This window comes from Bubalus bubalis, chromosome 5, assembly GCF_019923935.1.
Source record: "Bubalus bubalis isolate 160015118507 breed Murrah chromosome 5, NDDB_SH_1, whole genome shotgun sequence".
NCBI classification, from domain to species: Eukaryota; Metazoa; Chordata; class Mammalia; order Artiodactyla; family Bovidae; genus Bubalus; species Bubalus bubalis.
The window spans coordinates 116,459,269-116,474,770 of record NC_059161.1 but is presented as its reverse complement, the minus strand read 5'-3'; positions in this window follow the sequence as shown (position 1 = coordinate 116,474,770).

Below are 15,502 nucleotides of genomic sequence, written 5' to 3'. Positions count from 1 at the left end.
AGTCTTGAAGGCATTGTAGAGGCATGAGGAGGCCATTCAAAGGCAGATATGTGGGAGATATCTCTCTTTGGCCTTCCATATTGTGGGTTGGGAGAGGTCTTGGGGCAAGCAACCAAAAGTAAGCAAGTGCGAAACAGAAATATATTTGAGTGCTTGAGGAATAGAGGAATAGCATGGTGGCCAATGCAGCCTGAAGGAAGGAGCAAGGAGAGCAGAGAGGCCTTCAGGGAGGGTGTACAACCCAGATCACAGAGGCTTCAGGGACCATGATGTGGACTTTGGCTTTCATTCCACGTGACATGGGAAGGCATTCTCAGGGTTTGAGTAGTAAAGATCACATCACACCTAAGCATTCATTAAACATGTCCTCAGGTAAATATTTGTTGAATGAATGCATGGAATACTTGCCAGGTGATTGAAAGAACAAATATCGCTGAATCACACAAGTAACTACACAGAGACGAAGAGTTACTAGAAAACCACCCTGTGTCCATATTTGCTCAGAAGAGAGGGTGTCTTCCCGTTGAAAAAGCAATGAGCCGTCAGGCTACTTTGCCTTTTCCTTGGTGCTAGGAGCAGAAAGCAAATGAATACAGGGCAAATGATAGAAATCGTGCCAATCCGTGTCCTTTGTGGGGCAGAGTGAGGCTTCTCCTGCAGTGGCAAGGCCAGCCCCCCAGAATGTGGCTGTTCTACTGGAGACGCAGAACAGGTGCTTCTCACGGGGCTTGGTTTGAGGCAAGGTCCCTGCCCAGTTACCACTGGCCTTCTGTCTCAGGGCCTGGAATTCCACCTCATAGGTCCCTCCTTTTCTTGAGCTTTGAAAACATCTTCAATTTTTAAGAGTCCTCTTCCAACAGGACAGGTGTAAAGCCCTTACACTGTCACCTCTCTTTGGACCAAATCTCCTGTTCACATGCTACCTTTTTGAAGATTTTTTTTACTCCTCTCTCTGACTCCTTTCTTGCAGGATCCACAGCTTCCCTCTTCTCACGGCTTGGCTGAGACCCCTGGGACTGGCTGCGTTTGCTTCCCTTTCAGGTCTGGCTTCCTTGGCCTTGACCTTCATCTCCACTCTCTGCACCCAGCACGGGGTCTGCACGTGGTGCGCACGGCAGCTTTCCTTCTTTCCTTTTCATCTTCCCTCCCTTCTTTCCCCCTTGTCTTCTTGCTTTTGTTTTTAATTAAGCAGGGTGAGTGACAATTGTTAGGAGAGCATACATGCAGTATTCCAAGTCCTTGGGCACATCCTCTGTGTAAGATTTCTACTGAGTTGTGAGCCACCCAGATCACTAGATTTTTTTAAAAAAAGCTTTTGTTTCTATTATCAAAGCAGCAGGAGACTACTATAAAACATAGAAAATATGGGTAAGCCTTCTTACCTATAAAGGGACTTCCCGGGTGGCTCAGATGTTAAAAATCCTGCCTGCAATACAGGAGACCAAGGTTTGACCCCTGGGTTGGAAAGATCCCCTGGAGGAGGGCATGGCAACCCACTCCAGTATGCTTACCTGGAGAATTCCATGGACAGAGGAGCCTGATGGGCTACAAGTCCATGGCGTGGCAAAGAGTTGGACATGACTGAGTGACTAACGCTTTCACTTTCTAACCTATAAAAATCAGCTGTATTCTACCACCCCTAGAAAATACTTGTTAATATTGTAATGGTGATCCTTCTGAACTCTTTTACTAAAAGGCAGGCCTTTGAGAGGCCTGCTTGCTGGGTTACCTGCAAAATCCAGGGAAGGAGTAGGTAAGGGGGGGTGAGTTAAGGGGCCTGTGCCGGGTAGGGGCCGAGGTGCTGAGATGATGTCAGGGAGGCTGCTGAGCCCCGCTCCCGGCTCCGAGCCCACCCTCAGCATCTCTTGCGCTTGTCAGATGGAAGGCCCAGACTGACCATCGATCTTGTGGGCTCGAGCTGTCAGAGGCACCAGCAGCGTGGCATTCTAATGTCAAACAGTCTGGCGCTTCTTAGTCGGAGCGTCACCTCCTTTTCCAGACTCCCTGGGGCCTTCTTTCCTGCTCTGTTAGGTCCCAGGCATCTTGCTACGTACCTGACAGCCCTCAGTCCCGGGATCCAGAGGTATCTGCCTTCACCGGGAACTTCACTGATTTGACTCAATTACCCACCTGAACGTTACTACTTAATTGACTGAACCTATGAAAAACAAACCCGTGCTGATCGATAGAGAAATAATTTTGCAAATTGTGGGCATAAATCTTTAGAGATCTGTGTGCACTGCTATTTGTTAAAATGCTGAAAAGGTAAATCAATTTTCTGTATTAAAACACAATTGCTTCATCTATTGCTAGTTTCGGCAGGCGCCAGGGAGGCAAGGTGTGGGGATGGTGGGGGAGGAGGCTATGAACTGCTTTCTTGCCCTTCATTCAGGGGTCATTTGTTAGCCTAAAGGGGTCTAGTGCTGGGGAGGAGAGGAGGGCTTTCTGACTGGTAGATGCTTTAATGTTGGAAGAAAAAGCAGTCCTGGCCTAGTGTAACAATATAGTATTGTCATCTGCAGGCACAACATCACCTATAGGCAGCTCTCTAGAACTTACCTGCACAACTGAAATGTTGTACCCGTTGAACAGTTCCTTTTTTCCCTCCCCCCATCCCCAGGCAACTACCTTTCTAGTCTGTCCCTCTGTGAGATGGACTGTTTTATTGTACTTTTCATTTCTTTTACTGATGCATAGTTGATTTATAGTGTTGTATGAATTTCTACCGTACAGTGAAGTGATTCAATTATACCTGTATGTACATCCTTTTCATATTCTTTTCCATTATGATTTACCACAGGGTATTGAATATAATTCCCGGTGCTAATACAGTAGAACCTGTTGTTTATCCATCCTATATATTATAGTTTGCATTTGGTAATCCCAAACTCCTAATCCATCCTTCCTCCATTGCCCTCCTTGGTAACCATAAGTTTGTTTTCTATGTCTGTGAGTATGTTTCTGTTTTGTAAATAAGTTCATTTGTATCACATTTTATATTCCATATCTAAGTAATATTATATGATATTTGTATTTCTGTGGCTTACTTCGTATGATAATCTCTAGGTTCATCCATGCAGCAGCAAATGGCACTATTTCATTCTTTTTTATGGCTGAGTAATATTTCACTGCTTATTTAACTTATATGCAGAGTACATCATGAGAAACGCTGGGCTGGAAGAAACACAAGCTGGACTCAAGATTGCCGGGAGAAATATCAATAACCTCAGATATGCAGATGACACCACCCTTATGGCAGAAAGTGAAGAGGAACTAAAAAGCCTCTTGATGAAAGTGAAAGAGGAGAGTGGAAAAGTTGGCTTAAAGCTCAACATTCAGAAAACGAAGATCGTGGCATCTGGTCCCGTCACTTCATGGGAAATAGATGGGGAAACAGTGGAAACAGTGTTAGACTTTATTTTTTTGGGCTCCAAAATCATTGCAGATGGTGATTGCAGCCATGAAATTAAAAGACGCTTACTCCTTGGAAGGAAAGTTATGACCAACCTAGATAGCACATTCAAAAGCAGAGACATTACTTTGCCAACAAAGATCCATCTAGTCAAGGCTGTGGTTTTTCCTGTGGTCATGTATGGATGTGAGAGTTGGACTGGGAAGAAAGCTGAGCACTGAAGAATTGATGCTTTTGAACTGTGGTGTTGGAGAAGACTCTTGAGAGTCCCTTGGACTGCAGGGAGATCCAACCAATCCATTCTAAAGGAGATCGGTCCTGGATGTTCTTTGGAAGGAATGATGCTAAAGCTGAAACTCCAGTACTTTGGCCACCTCATGCGAAGAGCTGACTCATTGGGAAAGACTCTGATGCTGGGAGGGATTGGGGGCAGGAGGAGAAGGGGATGACAGAGGATGAGATGGCTGGATGGCATCACTGACTGGATGGACGTGAGTTTGAGTGAACTCCAGCAGATGGTGATGGACAGGGAGGCCTGGCGTGCTGCAATTCATGGGGTTGCAAAGAGTCAGACATGACTGAGCGACTGAACTGAACTGAACTGAACTGAATATTCCACTATAGGCTTCCCTGGTGGCTCAGTGGTATAGAATCTGCCTGCCAATGCAAGAGACAGGGGTTCAATCCCTGATCTGGGAAGACCCCCTAGAGAAGGAAATGGCAACCCACTCTAGTATTCTTGCCTGAGAATCCCATGAACAGAGGAGCCTGGCAGGCTATGGTCCATGGGATCATAGAGTGGGATAGGACTTAGCGACTAAACAACAAACAACAAATATTCATATATATATATATATATATAAAATCTTTATCCATTCATCTGTCAATGGACATTTAGCTTGCTTCCACGTCTTGGCTACTGTGAATACTGTAGCTGAGCATTGGGGTGCATGTATCTTTCCAAACTACAGTTTTGTCTGGATATATGCCCAGGAGTGGGATTGCTGGATCATATGGCAACTCTGTTTTTAGTTTTGTGAGGATACTTCATACTATTTTCCATAGTAGCTACACCAATTTACATTTTACCAACAGTGTAGGAGGGTTTCCTTTCAAAGAAGCCAAGTTTTTAAATCCACAATGTCATTAGATATAATATTGTTCAGCCAAAGGTTTTCCAGTGTTAACAAGCTGTTACTTAATGATGAATTTTCAGAGGTGTTTCGTGTCTCCCATTCAACAGAGAATGTGCTCAGGGGTCATCTGGGGGGTGGTCTTCAGAAGCAGAGTGTCAGGATGTGTCTCATACAGCCTCACCACCAGGGGCCATGGGATGTTTACAGTCCTCATCCCATGATGGATCTCAGAACCCCCCAAAAGTGAGTCCTGACGAGTACCCTGCTTCTAGTCACTTTGCTTAAAACGAACACTGACTCAAATAATCAAGTCTCCTTGGCCAGACCCAGAGAGGCTGGGGTCACAGGCAGTGCCCTCTCTGGATTGGGTATGACAGAGAGATGGAACCAAGGAGACAGTGGACTGAGGGTACAAAGCGATCGGATGCTCTGGTGGGGGGACCAGACATGCGACTGTGTGCAGCTCACCCAGGACACTTGCAGCTGTCCTGGGGCTCCTGAGACAAGCAGGAAACACAGGCTTACCATGCTGGATACTCACTCCGTGACAGAAACTGTTCTTGGCCCCTTATCAGCTTATTTTGTTTAAATCTCTTACTATCAACACTTTGCAGAGGAAAAAACTGAGGAACCGAGCATTTAAGGGATTTGTGTATAAGTGCTTTTTGTTTTTTTTTTTGGCTGTACTTTGTGGCATGTAGGATCTTAGTTGCCTGACCAGGGATCGAACCCATGGCCCCTGCAGTGGAAGTGCAGAGTCATAACCACAGGACCAGGGAAGTCCCTAAGGAACTTGTCTAAACACACTCAGGCAGTGAGCTATGGAGTCAGACTCTGCAGCAAGGCTGTGACTTCATACTCTCAATGGGGTTCTGCTGTCTCAGTGGGGCCAGGTCATTTCAGTCACAGGAAATCCGAACACCTAGCCACCAGGAGAGGACTGTCTAACCCTCAGGCCTGGGAGCCCTGTTGCAGCTCTTTTTCCAGCTTCTGTGATTGCAGGCTTCAGTCCCTGGGGCCCTGGCAGGCAGAAACTGCGTTGTCATCATTTCTGCCATCGAATATTTCACAGCATTTGGTACACAGTAGGTGCTCATTAACTGTTTGCTGAAAGAATAAACATGATTAAACTGGGCTCTATGTTTTACAAAAGATTTGAAAAGTCTGGGGGATAGGTCATTGGGTAATTTAAAGATGGTTAGTGGAGAAGGCAATGGCACCCCACTCCAGTACTCTTGCCTGGAAAATCCCATGGACAGAGGAGCCTGGTAGGCTGCAGTCCATGGGGTCGCTAGGAGTCGGACACAACTGAGCGACTTCACTTTCACTTTTCACTGTCATGCATTGAAGAAGGAAATGGCAGCCCACTCCAGTGTTCTTGCCTGGAGAATCCCAGGGACGGGGGAGCCTGGTGGGCTGCCGTCTCTGGAGTCGCACAGAGTCGGACACGCCTGAAGCAACTTAGCAGAAGTAGCAGTAGCAGTGGAAACCCAAACATTAGAAGAGCTGGGAAGAAAATATAGTCTGTATTTCTGTTTAAACCTAGAGAAAAGAAGGCTGGAGAAATGTAAGAGTGGTTTGTCCCCTGAAAGGTTTTTATTCAGCATTTTACAGGGACCATTTATCAAAGTTTCTGGAACACTCACTATGCACTCAGTGCCGTTCTTTGTCCTGAGGTGAGAGTGGCCAGTGGGCAATGGGCTGCCCTGCCTGGAACTTGCCCTGCCTTTGTGCAGGGGCGGATGAGGGCTGAGCGGACCCAGGATTCTCCTGTCTTCAACTTAGAAGGTGATGAACAGCGGGAGGCTCACAGGTCCTCAAGGTCTTCCAACAGATGAGAATTCTTCAATAGGAGCTTTGCTCAGAGAGATGAAAAATCACCTCAGGTATGTATCAGAGGGAATCAGCTGATGGAATCAAGCTAGAGAGTTTTGGATTTCTGTACTAATTTTTGGCAATTTTCAAGGAATCCCAGGGTTCTATGGGGCTGAGGGAACCCAGGGGAGGGGAGGGGTGTGAGGCTTAGCGAGGGGCCGGGGTTGCCTGCGCTTTGTGGTTGAAATAGCTGCTTGGTTCGGTGTATTCAGAACTACAGGTGAGACCTACACTTCTCACTCTGTGGCTTATCACCTGTGAGTCCTTGGACATGTCCCTAAACTCTCTGGTCCTCAGTTTTCTCTTGTAAGAAATGAAAGGATCTTGTTTCTTCAAATTGATTAATACAAATGGCTTCAAAAGTTCCTGTGAGGCTCTTGTCTGTGGGAGCCTCACAAGCACCTCCTGGAGCCATGAAGGAGGGAAAAGCCCTCACCTCCCACCCCACCTCGTGCAGGGAGGCTGTCACGACAAAGCAGCTGCTGCATTGATTTCTGAAAGCAGATCACTCCCTTATGTCCATGTGCAGAGAACAGGCTCTGTCCAAGCTGGAGGGCAGACGTCGGACTCCCTGCAAAGACCTAGAAGCACCAGAGGCACAGGCTTAGGGAAGAAGTGATCGGGGGGTTTCCTTGCAGGCAGTGCATGGAGCAAAGAGGGTGGGGGTGCCCTGTCCACACCAGAGGGAGCTCACAGACATGGACCTGCTGGCCTCTTTAGCCTCTGAATAGACAGAGAAAGGAGCTGGAAACCCAAGGCTCTGAGCATGAGAAGCTGGGTTCAAATCCTAGTTACACTACTTAATGGCCTTGAGGTTGGGGGCATCTTTAAACGTTGGTGTTTATAGACTGGGAAGGCCACACGGAAATTAGCTGATAGGATCAGTAAATGTGTCTATTACAGGTCAGCACATTTTAGTCGGAATCATTCTGAAGTCCGGCAGACCAACATGGTGTCAAGGGAGACACAAGTTCCTGCCTCCAGGACTGTCCTCTCTTGGGGGACAATGGAGGACTGAACCTGCAAACCTGACTCATAGAACAGGAGGTGGAGGTATGTGGGGAGGGCAGGCAGAAGACACCCTGGAAGAGCTGGTGTGGAGGAAGGGGTCTTGCTTGGATGCACAGAGGAGGTCTCTGGATGATCAAGGTCTGGAGGCAGAAAGGAGAGGACAGTTAGCTGGGGTCCAGAGCCTGGGACAGGCCTCCCCGGACACCATCTGTCCACCCATCAACCACAGCAGGAGGGTGGTTGGATATGAGAGCGAGGGGCTGCGGTCCTAAGGGCACTTTCTGGAGATGCAGGAGAGACATGGTAGAGGGTTCCAGGGGAGCTGGTGGTTCTGGCTGACAAGATGATGGAGTGGTGACTCAAAGAGTAGAGAGGAGGGTAGAAACCCTTGTAAATCGGCTTTCTCAGTGGTGGAGACAGATAACTCTCTTCCTCCATGCCAGAGATCACTTTTCTCACCTTGACTTTTTCTAAGTTCATTGAAGGTGACATCCAGTGGTGTTTTTCTTACTGCCTGGCTCCCTTGACCCTGGACTTCCTGACCTTTCCTACGGGGGCTTCCTCTAGCTCGTGTCATGTCCGTGTTCAGGGATGTGGGCACTTATGGTGAAGAACAGCTTCTGCTGGTTAGAATCTGAAGATGCTGAAGGTGGGTGGTCTCTGCAGAGTCCAACTCAGCCCTTAACTGACACACTTACCCCCAAGTGTCATCCCTACAAATCACTCATCTTTCTTCCTTATTCCCTCCCATACACTTTCCTTCTTTTCATTTCCTCTGTAAATACTGATAATTCAACTTTTCCTGTAAGAAGGTTTACATTTTTAATATTTCCTTTATGTGCCGTGTGGACATGAGTTGTTATCTGCATTGTAGTGCTGAAAACCTTCAGAGCAATTACTGAGTATTATAGTCAGACTGTAAGTAATGCCAAACCTCAAATAATAGCTGTTATACCAAAAAATACTTCCAATAGTTTGGAAGCAGACAGTCCAGTGATGGGATCCTGGCTCTGCTGTTCCTAGGTATGGCTCTTTTCCAAATGGGTCCATGGCTAGCTAGCAATAGCATCAGCTGTTGTGTAAATATTCTAGGAAGCAGAAAGGAGAAAAAAGCCAGGAAAGGACAAAAATCCCACATGTCTGCCCCCTTTCATTTCATTAACTGGAACTGAAGGACTTGGTCACACCTAGCTTCAAGGGGGACTGGACAATATTGTCTTGATTCCAAGCGGCCGTGTGTAAACTAAAAGCAGGCGTGTTATTATTTAGGGATGATGTATATAGCAAATGTTAGAGTGGAAACTGACAGTTCTCACACATGTGTGTATTGCCCAGGATTCCAGAGCACCAAAGGAAAGAACTGAAGCCTCAGCCTTTGACTTAAGGTCCAGTGGTCCTTCCAGTACATGGGGGTAGCCCATGGGGACACAGCAGGCACTGGCAGGTCCCTGAGCAAAAGATGAGCTATACATTCTGTTCTGAAGGGTTGTTCAGTCTTTGAACATCTAACTAATGAAATATATGTTGTTGTTGTTGTTTAGTTGCTAGTTGTGTCTGACTCTTTCAACCTATGGACTGTAGCCCACAAGGCTCCTCTGTGCATGGGATTCTCTAGGCAAGAATACTGGAGTGAGTTGTCATTTCCTTCTCCTGGGGATCTTCCTGACTCAGGAGACTTTTGTCTCCTGTGTCTCCTGCATTGGCAGGTGGGGTTTTTTTTTTTTTTTTTTTTTTAGCACTGAGTCACCTGGGAAGCTATGAAGTATAAAATAAATGTTAAACAGGGTGTACCGAGAGTATGCATTTATACACAGTAACTGCATCAAGAGATCAAAAGAAAGGAGTGTTTCCATGTGGGCTGGAACAGCCAAGGATAGTTACTAAGTAAAGGTTGGAGGCCAACTTTGAGGACCAGCTTGCTTCATCTGTGGAGGAGATGGGGGCTCTTTGGTAGGGAACTTGTTGGAGAGGTGGGTTTCTTATCTTTGAAATGACAGCATGGTCCTGATACAGGAACTGCTGCCCAGATGATGACTGAGCTAAAGTAATAAAATAAATCGTTCCTTCTATACCTCTATCCTCCAAAAACTCTTTACTGCAATAACAATACAGGTGCATACCCACTCCTGCAGTAATAGTAATGGCCAGTGTTTACTGAGGGCTTATGTGTTCTGAGCCCTTATAGTATTACTCGCTTGCTCTTCTCACAGTCTCTGGGAGCAGGAATTATGTTGCTTTTATTTTGAAGTCAAGTAACTGAAAGACAGAGAGGTTTAGTAACCTGCCCAAATGAAAGCTAATGTTCCAGAATCTTCGTTCTTCACATAAGGTTATACAGACTTTCCTGCAGCAGCCCTGTCTTTGGGAGCATAAACCTTTAAAGCTGCAGACTGAGAAATGTCCCTGCTGTAAGAGAAGGCATTCCTGGGAACACAGGGTCACGTTTATGAGGCTGGGAGCAAAGCCCACATCCTGAGAGCCTGATCATAGGAGCTGTTATTTTTCTCTTGGGTCATTTTATTATGGATAGGATTATTGTGTCCAGGCCTTTTAGACATGACAACTCTTCCAATTCTAAGAACAAAAGTGAGAAGAGTGAGGCCCAGAAATTTGGGTAAGTCTTTGGCTTCCTTGGAGCCTTCCTGGTGGCTCAGACAGTGAAGAATCTGCCTGCAATGCAGGAGACCCAGGTTCAACCTCTGGTCATGAGGAGCCCCTGGAGAAGGGAATGGCTACCCACTCCAGTATTCTTGCCTGGAGAATCCCTTGGACAGAGAAGCCTGGTGGGCTACAGTCCATGGGATCGCCCAGAGTGGAACACAACTGAGCAACTAAACACTTAACGTGGCTTCCGTGGCCTCAGTCCTTGCAGCTGAGTGCTCCCTGCAGTTTCTCTTCAGCTCTACAGAGCTCTGGGGCTTAGCGCAGCACTCACATCCTTCCTCAGCCTGTCTTCTTGTTTATGAAACTAAAACATAGACCCAGGCCCAGCTCAGGGTGGCAGTCTCAACTCCCCCTGCAGGGTTCTAAAAATCACCTCCTAGCTCTTTGATCAGTAGCGTTTGAGGCTTACAGCTCCAGTGAAGTGTATACACTCAGCTTCGTGAGCCCCTTGCAGACACTCTGCACCTATTCACCAAGCATTTGCCAAGCTCCTACTATGCATCACATGTTGCACTGTGCCTGGAGACACAAAGGTGAATAAGACGCTGGCCTCGGCCCCTTCAGGGTAGAGATCCTTAACCTGGGTTCCATGAATGGTTTTGGGGGATCTGTAGACACCCTAAAACTGTGTGCAACATTTGGTCTGTCTGCTAAGATGCGTACATTTTTCCCTAGGGAGAAACTTCATAGTTTTCATCCAGTTTATTAGTCCAGCAAAGAGCATGAATCACTGAGCAGGCAGTCAAGACAGAAACCTAAAGAGATTTTTCAGGAAACAGTATCATAGGTCTATGTACAGGCATGAGTCGGAGAAGGCAATGGCACCCTACTCCAGTACTCTTGCCTGGAAAATCCCATGGACGGAGGAGCCTCGTTGCTAAGAGTCAGACACGACTGAGCAACTTCACTTTCACTTTCCACTTTCATGCCTTGGAGGAGGAAATGGCAACCCACTCCAGTATTCTTGCCTGGAGAATCCCAGGGATGGGGGAGCCTGGTGGGCTGCCATCTACAGGGTAGCACAGAGTCGGAGACGACTGAAGCGACTTAACAACAGCAGCAGCAGAGGCATGAGTGAATGGTCATAGAATTTGAAGGCGGGACAGCTTATACCTTTATCTGGGGATGGAGGTGGATCTGGGCTCCCTCAGCAGATGGTGTCACCTGGAGCTCAGGAAATGAGTAAGAACTGAGCTGGTGGGGTGGCCTTCCCAGGGAAGGTGTGAACTTGGGGGCCTAGTAGTCTGAACTGTCCTATGTGGAGAGAATGCACATCTAGATTTCGATGCTGGGTATACAGGCTTGGAGGGCTTGTGAAACAGTGAGGAGGAGGGTTGATTGTTGAAAGTTGATGCCTTGGATTTTCTGTTTGGGTGGGGAGGGTGACGGATGGCAGCAGTAGAGTCCCTGGTATGTCCCTGATTCTGAGCAGCAGGAGTCTGACCTCTGCAGACAGGAGGCCTGAATCTCAGAGAAGGTCAACTTCCCATCTCAGCTTCCCGTTCCTGCAAACTGGGCTTGATATTTGATAAATAAATCATGCCATCTTCCCTTCACACCCAGCTCCAAATGAAAACATTCACGTTACCACCACTTCACAACTGGCCACTCCAGGCCCCTGACAATCAATTACCCACCGGAGATGAAATTATTGTTTAATGGCTCCTGGAATGGGCTCCCATCTGACATTCATCACAATCAATAATGCATCAGCAGGGACAAAAGAAATTACCTGCCTCCTGCTAAGTGAAAGAGTCCATTTCTATGCAGCACAGCCCCTTCACGCCTCCTGAGCAGCCCAGCACAGGTGGGTTTCCACACCACAGAGCTGCTTCCACGGGAGGTGGGCAGGCAGGCTCTTGGGTGGGTGTATGGCCATTGCTACCCACCTGGGTTGGGCAGGGCATGTGGGTAGGCCAGAGGTGGGATGGTGGGCGAGTAGTGATGGCCGATCAGATTCACGGTGAAGCAGTCACCACTTGCCCTTCCCATCTTTTTTCAGTGGACATTGTGTCTCCATGATTCCCTGTAGAGATGGACAGGAAATAATTTCCTTATAGATATTTTGTAGGCCACTGCTTTTGGCTTCTGGTGAACCCTGGCCTTGCCACTTTCTGCAGGATGAACATAGATGAATTTCTCACCTCTTGGATCTGAGTTTTCTTATCCATAAAATGTGCTTAATAACACTGACTGTAGATGCTTGTGTTGGGATTAAATGGAAGATCACACATAATGCATCCGAAATGCAATCCGTTCTCTTTCCACCCGTATTTGGGAAAATATTCTGACGGCGTGATTCATCCTGGTATTGCTGGTGGGGAGCTTAATTTAAACAAGGACAGATTAAGAGAGAAAGCATATTTAAATGTCAACTCCCCAAATCATAGAGAATGTCCATGTTATTTCATCAGCAAATATACTGGAGATATCAGTTCTATCAGGGGCTTCCCTGGTGGCTCAGTGGTAAAGAATCCACCTACAATGCAGGAGATGCAGGTGACGAGGGTTTGATCCCTGGGTCAGGAAGATCCCCTGGAGGAGGGCATGGCAACCCACTCCAGTATTCTTGCCTGTAGAAACCCATGGAGAGAGGAGCCTGGTAGGCACAGTTCATGGGATCGCAAAGAGACACGACTGAAACAACTGAGCACCCATATGCCCTCACACCAGTTCTATCATTAGACCAACTCAGAGGCATTTTAACCAAACCAGAGTCCAAGACACAAAGATTCCCCTCTTTCCTTCCCTGCTTTCCTCATTGATCCATCTGTTTACCTGTTCCTCTCTTTTTATTGGGTGCCAACTGTGGACCATAGTTGGATATGGTCCATAAATGGATATAAATTCACTTTTTTCTTTCTACCCTTTCTCAAAGAACTTGCAGTAGGGTGCAGAATAGAGTTCAAAGTAGATAGGTATAGAGCGGCATAGTGAGACCCAAGTCTCCTTGGGTAGGCATGGAAGGCTTTTTGGAGGAGACAATGCCCAAGCTCATTCTTACCAGTGGGGCAGGTGTTTGCTGTTGCACAGGTTTAGGGAGGCAGTGCTGAGGGAGAGGGTGTGTATCTTACTGCTATTCGGTCATGATTTCCCCGCAAAGTTCCTTTTTTACCCCTAGTCTCAATATTTCATGTCATGCTCATTTTACAGGTGGGTAAATTAATCCAAGGGAAGCCAAGTGATTATCTGACACCAGAGGGAGGTTGGAGTTAGAGCCAGAATTGGGATGAGATCAAATTGCCAACATCCGCTGGATCATGGAAAAAGCAAGAGAGTTCCAGAAAAACATCTATTTCTGCTTTATTGACTATGCCATAGCCTTTGACTGTGTGGATCACAATAAACTGTGGAAAATTCTGAAAGAGATGGGAATACCAGACCACCTGATCTGCCTCTTGAGAAATTTGTATGCAGGTCAGGAAGCAACAGTTAGAACTGGACATGGAATAACAGACTGGTTCCAAATAGGAAAAGGAGTACGTCAAGGCTGTATATTGTCACCCTGCTTATTTAACTTATATACAGAGTACATCATGAGAAACGCTTGGCTGGAAGAAGCACAAGCTGGAATCAAGATTGCCGGGAGAAATATCAATAACCTCAGATATGCAGATGACACCACCCTTATGGCAGAAAGTTAAGAGGAACTAAAAAGCCTCTTGATGAAAGTGAAAGAGGAGAGTGAAAAAGTTGGCTTAAAGCTCAACATTCAGAAAACAAAGATCATGGCATCTGGTCCCATCACTTCATGGGAAATAGCTGGGGAAACAGTGGAAACAGTATCAGACTTTATTTTTCTGGGCTCCAAAATCACTACAGATGGTGACTGCAGCCATTAAATTAAAAGACGCTTACTCCTTGGAAGGAAAGTTATGACCAACCTAGACAGCATATTGAAAAGCAGAGACATTACTTTGCCAACAAAGGTCCGTCTAGTCAAGGCTATGGTTTTTCCAGTAGTCATGTATGGATGTGAGAGTTGGACTGTGAAAAAGGCTGAGTGCCGAAGAATTGATGCTTTTGAACTGTGGTGTTGGAGAAGACTCTTGAGAGTCCCTTGGACTGCAAGGAGATCCAACCAGTCCATTCTGAAGGAGATCAGCCCTGGGATTTCTTTGGAAGGAATGATGCTAAAGCTGAAACTCCAGTACTTTGGCCACCTCATGTGAAGAGTTGACTCATTGGAAAAGACTCTGATGCTGGGAGGGATTGGGGGCAAGAGAAGGGGACAACAGAGGATGAGATGACTGCATGGCATCACTGACTTGATGGACCTGAGTCTGAGTGAACTCCGGGAGTTGGTGATGGACAGCGAGGCCTGGCATGCTGTGATTCATGGGGTCGAAAAGAGTCGGACACGACTGAGCAACTGATCTGATCTGATCTGTCCTGATTCACAGCTCAGGCTTCTTAAAATTTTGTTTGGCCATTCCCTATAGCATGTGGAGGAGAAGGCGATGGCACCCCATTCCAGTACTCTTGCCTGGAAAATCCCATGGACGGAGGAGCCTGGTCGGCTGCAGTCCATGGGGTCACTAAGAGTCCGACACGACTGAGCAACTTCACTTTCACTTTTCACTTTCATGCGTTGGAGAAGGAAATGGTAACCCACTCCAATGTTCTTGCCTGGAGGATCCTAGGGACGGGGGAGCCTGGTGGGCTGCCGTCTCTGGGGTCGCACAGAGTCGGACACGACTGAAGCGACTTAGCAGCAGCAGCATAGCATGTGGGATCTTAGTTCTCCAATCAGGGATTGACCCTGGGCACCCTGCATTGGAAGTGAAGATTCCTAACCACTGGACCGCCAGGGGAGTCCTCAGCCCAGGTTTTTTAACCTTTGCTCTGCCTATGAAGAGCCTTATACGGAAGGAGCAAACTTATTCAACACACACTGACCTTCCTCAAGATCTTCTCTCTTTTAAGCCATAGTGAGAAATGGATTGACATAAAGATGGAAATGATCTCAAAGTGAGACATGCAAATAGCTAATAGCAGTGCCATTTAGTTGAGAAGGAGTTTTCCTGGTGGCAGACTGACGCGACTTAGCAGCAGCAGCAGCAGCAGATGGTAAAGAATCTGTCTGCAATGCAGAGACCTGGGTTTGATCCCTGGGTTGGGAAGATCCCCTGGAGAAGTGAATGGCAACCCACTCCAATATTTTTATCTGGAGAATTCCATGGAAAGAAGAGCCTGGGGGGCTACAGTCCATGGGGTCACACACGTGACTGAGTGATTAACACTTTTAGTTGAGAAGGAGTAAATACAGAGGAAGAACAATCCCCTTTGTGGGTTGGGAGAAGACGTCCCAGACAAGTTGGCACCTGAGGAGCTAGCAGAGCTATCTTTGCTGGCATACACATAGCTCAGCTTGCTGCTGCCTTGAAGTAACAAGGAATCCTAA